General features: G+C 40.8%; 1 pseudogene across 1 annotated transcript; it reads right to left on the bottom strand.

The window, feature by feature from the left end:
* Positions 1-1,968: 1,968 nt before the first annotated feature.
* LOC309662267 (protein YAE1 homolog pseudogene) lies at positions 1,969-7,065 on the bottom strand (annotated as a pseudogene). The gene has a single exon. The product of its transcript is annotated as a protein YAE1 homolog pseudogene (transcript).
* Between the last annotated feature and the right edge of the window lie 230 nt (positions 7,066-7,295).

Genomic DNA, 7,295 nt, shown 5'->3' with positions numbered 1-7,295 from the left:
CATACAAGGATCTTCTCCCAAAAGGAAAAGATGGGCAGATTTGTCATGTTACCCACGCACGGCGCCTTGACTGCAGCCTTTGTGCCTTGCAGCGTGCTGCTGCCTCTGCCTGGAATGCCTTCCAGCCCAGCCTTCCTAATTTCTGCTTCAAGGTCACATCCTCCAGGGACCCTGCTCTGAAGTCCCCAGGCGGACTGGCGGGGGCACACCTCTATTGTTGCACTTCCCAATTGCAACCACAAGGTGGCAGCACAGGGCTGTGTTTGAGAGCCCAAGCTGCCTAAATTCAACCACCAGTTCGGTCAACTACCAGTTAAATGACCCTGGGAAAATCAACTAATGCCTCTCTGTGCCTCATTTTTTTTTTTTTTTTTTTTGGTCTGAAAGATGGACGTAAAACAGAATCTGCTTCATAAAATCGTTGTGTGGATTATACGAGCTAATACGTGAAAAGTGCTCAGAAAGTCCCATGGTAAATGCTCAGTAAGAACTAACTGTTAAATTTCAGTTTTCTGTTGAGGTGTCTGCCCCTCCCAGCCGACTGTGATTAGTATTTCATGTTTAAACATGAATAGGAGAGAATCTATTTCATAGGAGCCGCTTAATTCTATCCTAGGGGTTTCACATTTTCAAATTACTTGCGAATTTTCCTGGTTGGTTATAATTACCCCCCTCTCCTTCCCCTCCCCCCTGCTTCCTTCCACCCTCCGTGAACTGCTTGGTCAAACTCTGTTTTTTTAATTTCCTCATCGGAGGGAACTTTTGAGAGCAGCTCTAATCATGCCACTCCCCTGCTTCAAAGTCCTGTCTGGTTCACCGTTGCTTGGAGGGTAAAGTCTGACCACCTCAGCCCAGTTTACAAAGGTCCACCGGGGTTCTGGGTTAACTCTAGAGAACCATGAGGCCCTTTTCACTTCCCTTTCAAGAAGGGAAGAGGTCAAGTGAAGACAAGAGGCCTGAGACTAGGAGAGGGAGAGAGGCCGGCGCTTCCTGCCACGTGGAACCTGGAGGACCCACTGGCCATCTGAGTGCAATCAAAGGACACAGACATAAGAACCACCAAGCTGAACCCTGCCAGCCCACAGAACTGCAGGGGGTCATAAAGCAGCTATTGTTTTAAACCACTAAGCCTTGGGGTGCTTCAGTGAGGCAACAGTAGATAATAGAAACATTCTTAATTACTAGTGGGTTTTCTGAAGACTCCCACCTTTGCCTCTTGCTGACTATTCTGAATTGTGACTGAGCAGGGCTGCCCCAGGCTGACGTGTGGTCAGTGTCCACAGAAAGCAGACTTTTTAGAAAACCCAGTGTGTCTAGATCTGGCGCTAGCCTGACGTGCTCCTGGGCAAGGACAGGTGCCCTTCATCCTTCTCTGAGCTCAAGCCCTGAAAACAATCAGCGCCCATTAAATATGTAATAAATTGAGCTGAATTGAACATAACTCCCTGCAATTTGGCTCTAAGTTCACTATTTCTATTTTCTATGGAAATAAAGAAAAATTGGTAGCCTAAGGATAATTCTTTACATTTTAAAAAAATGTATTACATTTCCATTAGAAATTGATTGGCTAAAGAAAAAAATAGCATTTATTTGATTAAGCACACTAACAATTTTATGCAATTTTTATTTGTATTCATTTTACTTATTTTTATGCCCCACAGACCCCTGCGTGCTTAAAATCTAAACTTGAGACTTTAGTCAGAGGTGAAATCTAAGTATATGACCCTGACCAAGTAACAAGGTATGATTGTTAAATCATAGAAAAGAAAGGGAACACAGAAGATTGCCACTTCCTGGTGTCCAGAGGCTGGGTGGTGATGGTCAAAATACATGTGTAGACCTGACCGGGGACACCCCAAACATTACCTACATGGCTGAGAACTCCGGTATTTTGATTCCAAACATTGTCTACATCAAAGAAGCAATAAAGTCAAGAGCATATAAACGTCATCATCATTCATTCATTCGTTCACTCACTCACTCATTCAATAAAGCCTTGTCGATCCCGCTGGTCACTTTCTACATGCCAAGCCCGGTATAGCTCTGGGGATACGACATTACTAGCCAGGGTTCCACATTCAACCAACAGCAAATCATTCTCCAGAGAGACAGTGAACATCCACTGTATTCGTTTTTTATTGCTGCTGTAACGAATTACCACAAACTCTGCGGCTTAAAATACAAATGTATTTATCTTACAGTCCCAGAGCTCCAAAGTCTAAATGGGTCTCACTGGAGAAGGTCAAGGTGACAGCAGAGCCATGATCTTCCGAGGCTCTGGGAGAAGACGGGTGCCTTTTAGAAAAGCTGCATTGCCTTGTGGTCCATCTCAGTACAGAATTACAGTTACCCAGGAAAAAATGACAATATGAATTATCAATTCATATTGAAAAATAAATAAATAAATCTTTCCTGCAACCTCTTAGCAAAGTTCAAAGTGGGAAATGGATCACAGAAGCCAGAAAAAAACACCCTAAACATCTTCATCTCCTGACTCTCCAGCGCCCTCCACACCAGAGTGTGGCCAAACTTCTCACGTCTCCCCCGTCTCTCAAAACTACCCCCAGATTTCCAAAGAACTCAGTGTGGGCTTTCGTCTCTCATGAACCATCTATTTTCTTTCCTTGTCTAATCCTTCCCTATTCTCCAGATATAAATTGATTTTGTCCTTTTGAACTTCTTTCATTCTCTGCTCTCAGAACTAGCAGGCAAACTCAAAAACTGTAGGGTGGAGGGGAGGATGTCATTTTTACCCATAACTCGCTTTTATCTGTGTAACATATGCGACACCTTATCTAAGATGCTGTGCACACCCGTATATATGTACCATGATGATCCCACTTCTGTAATTTTTACCTAGAAATAGGTGGCATGCGAGGGGCTAAGTGCAAGAAAAGAAAACAAAGCATCTTCTATGCTGTTTGTTAATGTTTGATTTTAAATGCACACAGACACATGTTTCCACACATATTCAACAAAATACCTCATGCTCTTTTGAAGACAAAGAACATAGCTATGACTGTGTTAATCATTTAAGAAGCTATTTTCTCCACTGTGAAAACAGAGCCTGGGGAAATGGCTGTAAAGATGCTTTACAGACAATTATGAAACCTTGCCCTTTCCTCGTCTGGTGCACTTTACTCCCTTGTGCTGTGTGCAAAGGGTCGGCACCCTTATTTTGCATAATTGTCATTCCAGCAAGTGAGCATTCTTTGTGCTATCTATGCAGCCAGCTTTCTTCTGTAGACCAGAACTTGTGTGCAGAACACCACAAAAGTGCTCCAGCCCCAGCTAGTAACCGTAGCTGCTGTTCCTTCAAAGGCAACCCATACCCCATTTAAAGTAAAATGTTAAATGAAAACATACCTGGGACCTGCCGCCTTTCATGTATTCACACAGATTTGAGTAACTGAGTTCTGCTATCAAATGGTTCCTGGGTGTAGGTTTTGGAAAAGAAAGGGAACATATGAGTCACTGAATACAGGAGAAAGCATGAGCTCTCCTCGTCTTTCACCCCATCAACCTAAAGCACAGAATGGGGATGGGGTGAGGACACGAAGACCAACCGTGATCTTCTTCACCAATTCCTCAGGCCAACCGTCCAAAACACCCATCCTGAATGCCAGCCAACTGCCTCTCATAAATTAACATCATTGGGATATAGTCCAGCAACCCTGCACACACCTATGCACGTGGAGGAATCCACATCCTATGCTCCAGGAAGCTGACTGTCTGTATGATTTGCTAAGCAGCTCCTCTGCCCCTTTTCTGTTTGTTCATCCTTGTTTTCCTTAGACCTTAATCATAAAGATGAGATCATTAGGCAACATTTAACTTAGCTCCTGATTTCTGCTTTTCTAAATATACGTAATACCTTGCCTAACGTGTTGATTCCTTTCCTGGATAAGCAGGAATAAGAATGAAGAATTAGTAAAGAATGACTGACTCTCTACCCCTAGCCTCCCCTAGGAAAATTTGCAGGCGGACCCTGTGGGTGCAGGCAAACCACAGGGCCAAGAGAACATCCAACTAAAGGTGGACCACATGAGCCAGACAGCATCCCAAGGAAGATCAGTAGAAGTCAGCAGTCCTGCATGCAATGGAAAAATGAACTCCTGCCTTATTGGTTAACTGAGATTGTTTCCCCTTTTTTTCTTTAAAAATTGTCCTGGTTGAGCAGAATTTTGGGAGCTGGTCTCTGGATGCAAGTCCACCTTCTCCCAGATTGCCAGCTTTTCTGAATAAAGCATCTTTCTTCTCTACCAAAGCTTGCCCCTCGATTTATTGGTAGTTGAGTGGTGAGCAGCCCAACCTGCGTTCAGTTACACTAAGCATCTTCACCTGTAAATTTAGGTTCTGGAAACGGGAATAGTGCCCACTGAATCCCGAACACATCAAGAAATGTTGTTGTGATTAGAGTCTTAGCCAAATAATGGCCAACAAAAAGAAAGTTGTCTATCGAATGGAGAATACACATTGACAATGTGGTTGTGAACATATATAAGCAATAAGCTATTTTTTTCAAAACTAATAAAGCTTTGTGTTTCTTTGGTTTTATTTTTAACATCTTTATTGGAGTATAATTGCTTTACAATGTTGTGTTAATTTCTGCTGTATAACAAAGTGAATCAGCTATACGTATACATATATCCCCATATCCCCTCCCTCTTGCGTCTCCCTCCCACCCTCCTTATCCCACCCCTCTAGGTGGTCACAAAGCACCGAGCTGATCTCCCTGTGCTATGCAGCTGCTTCCCACTAGCTATCTATTTTACATTTGGTAGTGTATATATGTCCATGCCACTCTCTCAGCCTGTCACATCTTACCCCTCCCCCTCCCTATATCCTCAAGTCCATTCTCTAGTAGGTCTGTGTCTTTATTCCCGTCTTGCCACTAGGTTCTTCATGACCTTTTTTTTTTTCCTTAGATTCCATATATATGTGTTAGCATACTGTATTAGTTTTTCTCTTTCTGACTTACTTCACTCTGTATGACAGGCTCTAGGTCCATCCACCTCACTACAAATAACTCAATTTCATTTCTTTTTATGGCTGAGTAATATTCCATTGTATATATGTGCCACATCTTCTTTATCCATTCATCTGTCGATGGACACTTAGGATGCTTCCATGTCCTGGCTATTGTAAATAGTGCTGCAATGAACATTGTGGTACATGACTCTTTTTTTTTTTTTTTTTTTTACTTTAGCATGAAATGTATTTTCAGTATTTTTCACGGAATTGTGTCCTTCCTTTTAATAAACGCAAAACTGAAACAAACTTTAACAAATATGGTATGATAACACTTATATGTGGAATCTAAAAAAATGATAAAAATGAACTTATTTACAACACAGAAATAGACTCACAGACACAGAAAACAAACTTACGGTTACCAAAAGGGAAAGGAGTTGGGGATAAATTAGAAGTTTGGGATGAACATAGACACATTACTATATATAAAATAAACAAAAAGGACCTACTATATAGCACAGGGAACTCTATTCAATATTTTGTAATAACCTATAATGGAAAAAAATCTGAAAAAAAATGTATAACTGAATCACTGCTGTATACCTGAAACATTATAAATCAATTATACCTCAATAAAAAAACTAAAACAAGCTTTAATATTTTGTTTTAATTATCAGTGTAAACATTTTTTCAGCTTTACACTTATTAGCCTCTTAATTTCAATATATATATGTCTACATATCTATATATATCTATGTGTGTCTATTTACAACTTTAGCCATTAGGTAATTTTTTGTAACTTTGGTCTGATTAGTTGATGAGGTCCTAATCACAAGACAATGTGATCAGAGCAGAAGGTAGGGCTAAGTCCTTACAAAATAACATTTGATGCTTGAACCACACGGGTTTGAACTCTGAGGGTCCACTTATACTTGGATTTTTTTTCAGTAGTAAATACTACAGTACTGTACGATCTGAGGTTGGTTGAATCTGAGACTCGCAACTGCAGGTATGGAGGGCCAGCTATAAGTAATATGCAGATTTTTGACTGCATGGTGGGTGGGTACCCCTAACACCTGTGTTGTTCAAGGGTTAACTGTAGTCTGATTCTTGTTCATTTCTGCTAATAATGAGTCCAAAACTGCTTGATTTTGATCAGAAATTTGAAAATGATGACAACTGGAATTTCCGAGCATATCTTAAACCACATAAAAATTACCAGTGACAAAGAAAATAGGCTTATATTAAATAGTGTTAATTTTGAAGACATTTCAAACTTCCATGAAGGATAAACTTACAAGTGAAGAGTTCAATGTAGAAACCAGTACAAATTTTGGTTAGCTTGTTCAGAAACAAAATGTTCTAAGAATGTTCTGAATATTGTTTTCATTATTAAAGTGAAGATAATTTTTATAGTTGTTTGAGGTGCTGTAATATGTCTATTGATATTCCCAGCTGTTTTACCAAACTGGCTGTCTGTTCTAAAATCCAAGTGAGGCTTGGGTTTTCAGAATGTGCACACTCCTGTGTTCTACAACATTCTAAAGATGACCAATCTACCCCACTAAGATTCTTGCTACAGTTTTTGTTAAACTCAGCATTATTTTCATAGAATCTTTCATCTTTAGCTTCATCAATCTTTTCCTCAGCTGGAGCTATATGACAAAGGTCCATATCCTGAAGGGAGTCCAATAAATCTACAACATGGGGCTGTGGAGTGATTGATTTCAGATCTATGAGCACATAGTCTTCACAGTGACCAACTGCATCCAGAAGATTATTTATTTTACTGATCAAAGACGAACTATTATCATGAAGGTGACACCAGGAGAGCAAAGCACTCAATGTTCCTCTGAGTTGTCCATAGTTTATAATGACTTCTGCACCTTCCTTAAAACCTTGATTGAAACCTTGTTGAAGAGTAACTGCTTTGCCAGCATCTATTCCATCTCTATAGCCTTCTTTGACTCATCTCTGCATGTGGCTCCGCCATTCCCGCTGCACCAGGACTGACTCGACAGCTTCCTCGTCAGCCACGTCCCCCTCCTCTCCAGGACCTTGGACCAAAGGCACATGACTCTTTTTGGTTTTTTTATAAATTAATTAATTAATTTATTTATTTATTTATTTATTTATTTATTTATTTATTTACTTTTGGCTGTGTTGGGTCTTCGTTTCTGTGTGAGGGCTTTCTCTAGTTGTGGTGAGTGGGGGCCACTCTTCATCACGGTGCACGGGCCTCTCACTGTTGTGGCCTTTCTTGTTGCAGAGCACAGGCTCCAGATGCGCAGGCTCAGTAGTTGTGGCTCACGGGCCCAGTC

Source organism: Balaenoptera physalus, assembly GCF_965194825.1.
Source record: "Balaenoptera physalus genome assembly, chromosome: 6".
Classification (NCBI taxonomy): domain Eukaryota; kingdom Metazoa; phylum Chordata; class Mammalia; order Artiodactyla; family Balaenopteridae; genus Balaenoptera; species Balaenoptera physalus.
The sequence above is the reverse complement of the archived record's forward strand: the minus strand, read 5'-3'. Positions and strand labels throughout refer to the sequence as shown.